Source organism: Schistocerca cancellata, chromosome 7, assembly GCF_023864275.1.
Source record: "Schistocerca cancellata isolate TAMUIC-IGC-003103 chromosome 7, iqSchCanc2.1, whole genome shotgun sequence".
Taxonomy (NCBI): domain Eukaryota; kingdom Metazoa; phylum Arthropoda; class Insecta; order Orthoptera; family Acrididae; genus Schistocerca; species Schistocerca cancellata.
The window spans coordinates 563920681-563931384 of record NC_064632.1 but is presented as its reverse complement, the minus strand read 5'-3'; positions in this window follow the sequence as shown (position 1 = coordinate 563931384).

The following is a 10704-nucleotide window of genomic DNA, read 5'->3' as shown; positions in this document are numbered from 1 at the left end:
TATTTGTCTTTCACACATCAGTTATGTTACACCTCCATTACAGAAACACCTGTTTCGATACAGCCAACTGTCGCGCAATATTTGAATCAGAATGGGAGGACTGGTAGAAGGCGACCGAGGGAAAAATTAATTTTGGTTCGCAGGTGTGTAAGAATATGCGAGGCCGTACTGACTTTACGATCTGTCAGACGATATGTTGAGAAACGTCAAACTCATATTTATAGAATGTGCGGATTTATAGAAACTGTTTCCTCAGGTTTGATTGTAACACACAATTTAGACTTTTGAATCTAGTAGAGTAAAATGCAGAGAGGAAAGGATTATCCAAAATTTTCACAGAAACCAGACGTCAGTTGTAAGAGTCGAAAGATATGACAGGCTGAAGTTGAGAAGGGATTAGAGAGGGTTCATTCTGTCCCTCAGATTACTCACTACCTGCAACGACGAAAAAAATTATTAACATCGACTATAAATTTAAGTTCAGAAAGAGTTTCTGAGACTTTTTTCTGGAATACAACCTTCTACGGAAATACAACTGGGGCATTTATTATTACATTCAATACGTTCACTATTAGACAAAGCACCATAAACACAGGTACTTCAACAGAGACACACATTTACCATTCATAGACTGTGTGAACGCTTTCGATAAAGTAAACAATCTTTGAGAAATAATGAGCAAAAGGAATACCGCTACAGGTAGCAAAGGCAGTGTACCATAAATCAGAGATCGCCTGAAAATGGAAAATCTAAGATCAATACAAATGTGGAATTTACAACATGCGGAGGGCATGGATAAATAAATTAACTGTCTCTACTTATAAGTTCAATGAACCCCCTAATTCAATGACATTAGTCTTTGTTTGAGACCAAATTGTGATCAGCGATAGTGAGAACGCACTCTGAACAGCTGCCCGTATGTTATTCACAACAGCTAAGTTATATAATCTACTATTATTTTCAGAGTAAACAAAAATTATGGCTTTCGCAGACCAGGAGGCAATAACCTGAAAAATAATAATAAATAATTGTAAAACCGAGGAGTAAACTTGTTCACCTTTTTAGGAAATACAGTCCCATTCATTACCAAAATGGACATACAAAAAAGAGTAGGAAGATAGAGTTAGTAATAAAAATATAATAAAAAGTGTACACCATGTAAAATATTGTAGTTTAAGAAACAGTGACATGTTTTGACCAACATCTGATCGTCCTCAGACAGTATACACTCCTTGCCGACTGCTGGAGCCGGTGTCACAGGCCTAGTAAATGCAGAAATAAGAAGAAGACAACGAGAGAACAGGGACTTCTGAAATGTGATCCTAGAGATGAATGCTGAAGATTAGGTGGGTAAATTGGCTAGCTAATGAAAAATCACTGACAGTAACACGAAACGGGGAAAAGAATTTAGGGCAAACTTGACAAAAAGAAGGAATCCGTTGACGGGACACATGCTGAAGCATGAACGAATTGTCGTGATGATAATGGATGTAGGGGTGTTAAGAATCGCAGACGGAGACCAAGTTTTACTAAATAAGCATGTTCAAATCTGTCAGACTGAAGATGACAGCAACCCAGGAATGTTTACGTGATGTTACACATTTATCAATAAATTTCTGCTTTTGATAATGAAGAGCACATTCGTCATCTCTTTTGCCTATTTGTCTTGTATAGTACACGCACTATGTTTACACTGAATCTTATCTTGAATTTTCTTGTTAGTGGTTGTTGTTTCTGCGAGATCATTTTTCAGTAACATTTCCACAGTAACTAATATTTATATGTTTTCCTCTTTCCCGGTATATCACACAAACATAAAAGTTGCTGTTTTCCTAAGAAAGTAGTACTTAGTTGTATTTATGGATCAAGTAAACATCGGCGTAAGTTTGTAAACCACATACAGAAATGATCTCAAAGTTAAAAAGGCATATACATTGTAGGATCCATGATTCCACGTCTTCTGATTGCCAAAGAAACAACAATACCCTTGATATCCATTGTACCTCTCATAGAAGAAGTACCAGTGTTTATACGGCTAAATTCGAACAAAGCTAATTTTATAATAGGGAGAATATCTCATCTACCACATATCAATGTCATTTAGCCGTTAAAATATGTATTTGGGCATAATACATGTTTTCAGGCTAACTAATCTAATGAGTACAACAACATATAGATGAGGTATCACTTATCAAAAAGCAAAACATTCGGTGGAATCAGCATAGGTGTGTTGAGACATGCAATAATTACAGAGTAGCAGTTCTCAAACCAGAAGGTGCTGGACTGCCGTACATTTTTCCCTTATTCTTCATCGAAGTGAAAATTTGTAATTACAAACGAAAAGATTAGATCACAGCGGAATGGAACGGTGTGCACAGCTTATAACGACAGCATGTTGGACACATTACTTCATTGTCGGTGCACAGACAAAAATAAACGATGCAATACGAAAGAATTATCCGAATGAGGCCGAAACCGGGAGTTGTGACGTACGCGTATAGGGAAACAAATGATTACAATTTCAGAAAAATCGGTTGGTTTATTCAAGAGAAAGAGCTTCACTAATTGAAAAACTCAGCGACGGGTTGGTTCGCCTCTGGCCAATTATACAAGCAGTTATTCGCCTCGGCATTGATTGATAAAATTTTTGGGTGCCCTCCTGAGAGATATCGTGCCAGACTCTGTCCAGTAGGCTCCTTAGATCGTCAAAATCCAGCGCTGGTTTGAGGGCCGTCTTCATAGCACCCCAAACTTTCTCAATTGGGCAGAGTTCTGGCGGTCTTGTTGGACGAGGTGGGTTTTGGCGAGCACGAGGACGAGAAACTCTCTCAGTGTGCTGGATGGCATTATATTGCTGGGATATAAGCACAGGTTGACAATAAAACGAGACTTAGAATATCGTAGACGTACCCCTAATCCGGAAGGTTGCCGCGGACGATAATCAAGCGGGTCGTTCTGGGAAATGGCACCACACACCATCACTCTTGGTTGTCGGGCCATATGGCATGTGACGGTAAGGTTTGTACCAAACCGGGACATGTCCAGACACGTCTGCACTGGTCTTTGTGGCTAAATTCGAAGCAGGGCGTATCACTGCAGACAGTTCTGCTCTCCAGGTAGTGATATCCCAGGTGAAAGGGGTGTCTAGAGGCGCCACAGACAGTGGTGGCATACAGGCTTGAGAGTCGCCCCCCCAATTGTGCCCGACAACCGAGAGTGATGATATTGGGCACCACTTCATTTTATAACACGACACTTGTGGTGTTCATCCGCGGTGCAGTTACAGCACAGCGGTACGCCGACGATGTTCTACATTCCGTTTCGTTTCCCTTCATAGTAAGCCATCCCGGGCCTACTTTTTAGCACACGGCTAGAGTTTCTACAGCTTGTGTTCGTGCGTGCCAAATCCTACCTCAGCCAGCAAGGTCGACGAATCTATCCCCAATTGAGAATATTTGCAGCATTTTGGGCAGGACCCTCTAACCACCTCGGTATTTTGACCATTTGACGCACCAACTGGACGGAATTTAGCACGATATCCGTCAGGGGGACATCCAACAGCTCTATGAATCAATGCCAAACCGAATAACCTCTTGCATAAGGGCCAGGGGTGCACAAACGCGTTACTGACTCCATCAGTTTGCAAAGGTCTTTCTCTTGAACAAATCATCCAAATTTTCTGACATTGTAATTATTTGTTTGTGTGTACATGTGTCTTACATCCCGGCTTCCGTCCCAGTCGGATAATTCCTTCGATGTGCGTCTCCTTTTTTGTTATTATTAGAATGTATAAGCGCTGTATTAGACTGGTATCAAAACCAACAGTGATCACATTATACAAATCTTTGCCGCTATCAGTTCCGGTCCCCTGCGTTGAAAATCCACTATTGTGTTTCGATAAAGAATGAGGGAAGAACGTATGAAACCACTGAAAACTTTAGTTTTGGGAAATGTGACTGTAAATATTGCTTGTGCTTAGTTTTTTGCAGGAAATTTAATCTTTTATGCAAATAATGTGTTGTTTATTACCTTCTGTATCTGCTGATCTAATTCTCTCGCGCAAGGTGTTTTTCTATAGCCTTCTAACGTTGATTCTGAACACGCGCACATTTTTGCGGATGATTCATAGAATCGGTACATCACCGTATATCCATATTATGTTATTAAGGTTCATTTCCACCGGTTACACTGGTCAGTCATGCGGAGCCGCCATAGTGTTTTCGTCAACACTGTTTGATTGTGGCTGCGATACACTGGTTTATTGCAGTACGGACGAACGACTTTGCTGATACAGTGTATCAGGATGTTACACGTAGTTACCGACGTATTGCTGAGGTGCTATCGCTGTTGTAAGCCAAGGGTGCAGAATAATTCGCACTGACCGGCAATTTCTATCTGTCCTTGCATGCAAACGCTTCTCTCTTTCTCTGTCTCTCTCTATCTATTTATCTCTCTCTTCCTTCACTGTCCCTCATCCTTGATTCCTCTTTCTCAAGCCAACGGCACGGTAGTCCAAAGCCACATAACCTGATTTATGAAGCAACATTATTTCGCTTCAGTTGGAAAGATGGCCCACGTTCGTGTACAGAAATGTAGAAATTCGCAAAGGAGACAACCATGAATTCCGCAAATCTAATGTTTAAACAGAGAACCAGCGTTATGAAATACAAAAATGAATAAACACAAAAATCAAAATCTCGAAAAGGACATTTTGTTGCTATTGTAGTGTACAAGATCTGCAATAGCGAACCATAATTTTATTAGATAGATTCTTGAAACTTCAAAAAGTTTTTGAAGTTTCACGGTGTGAGTTTCAGTATCCATGAGCAGTAAACTTGCCTATATACGAGGGGCTGTCCAAAAGAAACCGAAATTATTACTTTTTTAGCTTATTCACATTTTATGAACAGATCTTCAAGCTCCTTCGAAGTACTCTGCACTTGCAGTAATACACTTGTCTAGCTTTGTATTCCATCTTTCAAAACATTGTTTTATTTCATCTTTTATTACTCTTGACAGTGCCTCCGTCGTCGTTTTCTCTTCTCCTCGGTAATATCAGAAAAAATTGTTTCCCTTAACATCTCCTTTTATTCTAGGAAACAAAACAAAATGTTGCAAGGGGCAACGTCGGGAGATTGTGAGGGATGAGCAACTTTGGTCAGGAATTATCGTAGACAGGGCTGTGAGAGCAGGGGCATTGTCGTGATGGAAAACCCAGTCTCCCAAACGACACAAATGAGGCTGCCTACTCCGCACTTGTTTCTTTTTCAATCTTCCAACTAGAGAGCCTGGTTAACTGGCTGACCTGTGGAACAAACTCGAATTGTACAATTCCTCTCTCTTCCAAAAAAAAAATAAAAAAATTGCGTTGTTTTAATCTTTGATTTCACCTGAGGATGTGCCTTCGGCCATGACAAACTTCAGATCTTCCACTGATTCAGAATCGTAAGCACAGCACCAAATTTCGTCACATGCTATAATTTTAGGAAAAAAAGTTTGAGTGTTCTCGGGACTCGTCTTTCAAAGCGCATCATACTTTCACCACGCGACCTTGTCTTTGTTCAGCAGTCATCAGTCGTGGTACGAATGTGGCTGTCACCTTTTTCATTCCCAAACCTTCTGTTACAGTTCGCTGCACTGAACTGAGTCACTCCTGACAGTTTCTTCAATGGCATCATCGTTGACGATTGCTCAAATGTTTCCAACATTTTCACGTGTTCGGGCTGTGCAAGAACGGCCGGAAATTGATTTGTCATCAACTGATATTCCACCATATTAAAACGGCAAAACCACTTAAACACTTGAGTTTTCCCCATCGCATCGTCCTTGTACATCGGTTTTAACATTTCAGGGGTCTCCGTAACACTTTTTCGAGAAAAAAAATTTTTACTGCTGCACACAGCTTACGAAACCCAGCAACAACCCACAAAACAGATGCCACTTAAGTCTACCGAAAGTATTCCCCACGCACTTAAAAGCGACGGCACTCTGCTTACTGTCTGTCGAATGGTCACTCTATGCGCTCGTAGTGGCAAAACGCTGTACTAGAGAAGCTCTAACCACCAAAAAATTAGTTCGGATTTTTCTGGGTGCCCCTCGTATATTTAAGACGGTCTTCGTATAAATTGCTTTTCACGTCCCATAATTCTGTTCTTAGGTGTTGTGGATGATATTTATAACTATAGCACTTCTATGCTGAACATTTTATTTTATTTCAAAGTAATTTAATGCATTTCTTCGGTTCTCCCCAAAATCGTCTGGTGCCAAGAAGCAGGTCGATGAGAACTAGGCCTACGCGTTAAAGCGGCAGAAATAAAACATCTGTATGAATCGCCAGTTTGATTGCAACAAGTAAACTGTATGGTATTGGTCTCTTCAATTCTCGTACAAATCGCTTTCGAACGATATATTCGAGAACGGGTTTCATCATTCCGTGAGTGGTAGATATTGACCGTCAATTCACGAGCTAGTGTTTCGGAAACAATTCCCTTAAAAAACAACGCAACCATATGGCTCAATTTCTCATTTTTGCGCTTACTTTTTTTCAGGTAGAAAGCAAATGCTGACAAGCCGTAATCATTTCCACAAGCTCACTTTCGCCAATTTCGCGGAAATACAGTGGCGCGTGTAAACACTTCTTGTCGCAAATGTATTTCAGTGTTGCTCGGCAACATTGACGGGCTAGACTGTCGGCAAGCGGCTGTTTATATGACCAGTGTAAACGTATTTTCAGATTTTAGCCGTTCCAGCAGGAAGCATTTCCCTTGTCAGAACTCCAGCCAGGTACGTTGCAGGTCTCAAGGGAGTCCTCGCACTGATTAGATACTGTCTGAGGAGGGTGGTTGCGGGCCGCACCTGCTCTGTGTCAGTCTTGTAGATGATCCCAGTAATATCCAGAAAAAGGTAGCAATCTCCATCAGCTCCGGTGACAACCAGACGAATTTCATCTACTCAGTCCTGAAGGCAGTAAGATGTTGGAGGTTTATCGCGCGGGCGACGATGTCAGAGATGACGTTCACACGGCCTACTGTTCCTTCTCCCCCCACCATCGTGCCCCACTCCCCTTATCGCCTCCTGTTATTCTTCCCTCTCCCTAGCAGAGTGCAGAGCAAGCAGCCTGCTAGGTCACAGTGCGGAGTGTATGAGGAGGCGACAAAAGCCGTACGTGTGGCGAATCGCCACCTGCGCTTCTGCGCCGTCAGCTGTCCCAGGAGCTGCTGGAAAACTCGCTTACGTCGTCGTTTCTAGTTATGAAGACGGTGCCAGCGGATATTGCTGAAACGCTCTCGATATGTTAACATTTATACACATTCTCTCTAAATGAAATATTTGTTCAACATTTGTGGATCTCGAGTCGCATGTTTTGTTATTCCTGTCTTAGAGTCCTTACCTTGTCGCTGTATTCATTCTTTTTTATATTGTGCCGGCCTCTTCTTTACTTAACATTTTTATCTGTTTTGACCTTAAATAGTTTTAACAGACTTTTCATGCCTCCTCTTGCTACTTATTGAAACTTATTATCTGAATATCTACATTTACTCCGTCATGAGCACGCTACATGGTACTTCGAATTGTACCAGCTTATTGGTAGGGCTTCTTGTCCTTTCTATTCATATCGGGAGAGAGGGAGGATTGATTGTTTAAATCTCTCTGTGCATGTTGTAGTTAGTCTAAGCTTGTCATCACGATCTGTACGAAAGCGACACGTATGAAGTTGTGGTACACTTGTAGATCCATCACTTAAAGGTGATACTTGAAACTTTGTACGTAGGCTTTCTCAGGCTGTCGTCAAGCGTATTCCAGTTCTATACCTTCAGACTGTCCATGACACTTTCCCGTGCCTCAAGCAAATATGGGACCACACTTGTTGCATTCATTTGTGTACCTTCAGTAACAATGTCTATCCTGCCTTTGATTGGAGTTACTTCTCAACTGAGCAATATTGTAGGATGAGCCGCACTACTCTTTGCAGAATGACTGCATGTCATTGGTATTCCACCAATCAGTCGGAGTCCGCTACCTGTTTTATCTACGAATACTCACATGTGGTCGTTCGATTCCATGTCCCTACGAACTGATTAGCTCAGAAATTTTTTTAAGTAATCCGATTTCATTTGTGACTCGTTGATATTGTGGTCATAGGATTACACCTCTTTTCGTTTTGTAATGTGGAAAATCATACAGTTATGAATAATTAAAGCAAGTTGCCAATTTTTGCACTACTTTGGTGCCTTAACAGTATCCGACACAACATTTTGCAGCATTTGTAAGCCAATACATGATTATAGATAACTACGTAATCTGCGACAAGTCAGACAGGACTATTAATATTTTCTGCAAGGCCATTAATACGCGAAAGGAATTTGCCGTTTTCATGTTTCCTTTTGTCTGATAGTTCTCGGAAACTGCATTTGCACAGAGTTCTTTCAAAACATCTCCATCTAAACATCTTTCGCTTGCGTTACCTCTGGGTTAAATTAGGAACAGTCTCTAGAATATTCAAAAGGTGGAAGACAATTGATAGGATTTAATAATGAGATTTATGCAACTAATGAAACATTCTGTAACGACGGGGGGCAGTGATGCTAACGCGTTGGAAACTTCCACCTGGCCATTGTTCGACACTCATAGAAAATATTGCGCTTCTGTCTAGATATTCAGCTTTAAAACTATATCACGATTAAGATTTCGATTATGTAATGCAGCTCATGAATTTAACCTTTAATGAAGTCTCTTTTAGGACGACCCATTTCTCTTGATTGGTGCAGGCAAAGAAAGAACTGAAAACAGGTACATCGGAAATTACGTGAAAGTGGGTTATAACTACAAATTGCATTTGCTAAGAAACGGTTTTTCTATCCCACCATTTCAAAGCGCTGGTGTAACAGTTACAAACAAACGTCACAACAGTATGTGCTAGGCTGCAGACACTGGACCGCTCGCTAAAGTACTCTTTCAGTGCTGTAATTGTTCAGTTAGTCAACGTGTTTTGAGAAGGATGTTCACGGGGGTGAAAATTGTGGTGTAGAGTTAAGTGGTCGTAACTACGTACGGTCGAAACTGATGAGTTCTGAGTCTTTTTGTATTAGACATGCGTTTGTCTGCGGTTTATATTAGCACTGCACAGTACCTGATTAATTGTTCCCGGATTTAATTTGTGGACTTTATACGTCTCCTAACCACTATTCGATTTTGCAACAGCTTTAATTCTGCTTGGGACACTTTCAGTGTGGTGCCTAAATGTCTGTAGAGGAACGACAACTCATTATCGATGAAGAGCCGAAACTGCAAAAGTGATGTAGAAGGCTGAGGTCCGGAGGGAAGTCGACGTTCTAATTAATCCCGAAGGAGCTCCGATGAGTTCAGGTCAGGACTTGGACATGCCATTCTACACTGAAGCGCCAAAGAAACTGCTGTAGTCATGCATATTGAAACACAGAGATATATAAACAACCAGAATACGGTTCTGCTGTCGGCAACGCCTATGTGAGACAAAAAATGTCTGGCGCAGTTGTTAGATTGGTTACTGCCCCTACAATAGCAGTTTTCCAAGATGTAAGTCAATCTGAACGTGGTATTATAGTCGGTGCACGAACGATGGGACACAACATCTCCGAGGTAGCGTACGAACATTTCACGAGTGTACCGTGAATATCAGGGATCCGGTAAAACATCAAATCACCGACCATGCTGCTACCGGAAAAGATCCTGTAAAACGAGACCAACAATGACTAGAATGAATCTTTCAACGTTATAGAAGTACAACCCTGCCGCAAATGGCTGCAGATTTCAATGCTAGGCCATCAACAAGTGTCAGCTTGCGAACCATTCAACGAAACATCATCGATATGGGCTTTCGGAGCTGAAAAGCCACTCGTGTACCCTTCATGACTGCGCTACACAAAGCTTTATGTGGTGCACCGCCAGACACCACACTTGCTCGGTGGTAGCCTTTAAATCGGCCGCGGTCCGCTAGTACAGGACGGACCCGCGTGTCGCCAGTATCAGTGATTGCAGACCGAGCGCCGCCACACGGCAGGTCTAGAGACACTTCCTAGCACTCGCCCTAGTTGTACAGCCGACTTTGCTAGCGATGCTACACTGACAAATACGCTCTCATTTGCCGAGACGATAGTTAGCATAGCCTTCAGCTACGTCATTTACTACGACCGAGCAAGGCGCCATTACCAGTTTATATTGAGATTGTAATTATGTATCATCAAGAGCGATGTTCTCCAATTATGGATTAAAGTTAAGTATTCCAGAAGCTATGTACTAGTTTTGGCTACTATAATTCCTTGTCATTTTCTAAACCTCACGCCAGCCTGCGTGAGCGTAAACGTGTGCCTTTCGGCTTCCTCCAAACTCCGTGAATTGGCTCCTGCCAATTCACAACATTGGCGCCGAGTGTAAAAGCGGTCTTCTTCTTTATACTTGCTTAAATTACTTGTGTCATGACTTCACCACAATCGCCAGATGTAGTCCGAATTTTATCGCTTGCAGAATCAGCAGACGCAGGCCTTATTGGATGCCCTTGGACAGCTCGTCCAGGGTCAACGTGCAATGCAAAACGATGCGGCGGCCGCCGCTCCACCGCTACAGCAGCCACAACACGCAGTTGCACCACATTTCCGTCCCTTTGATGCGGCATTGGAAAGCTGGACGGAGTGGTCACGCCAATTTGGATTCCATCTCGCCTCCTAC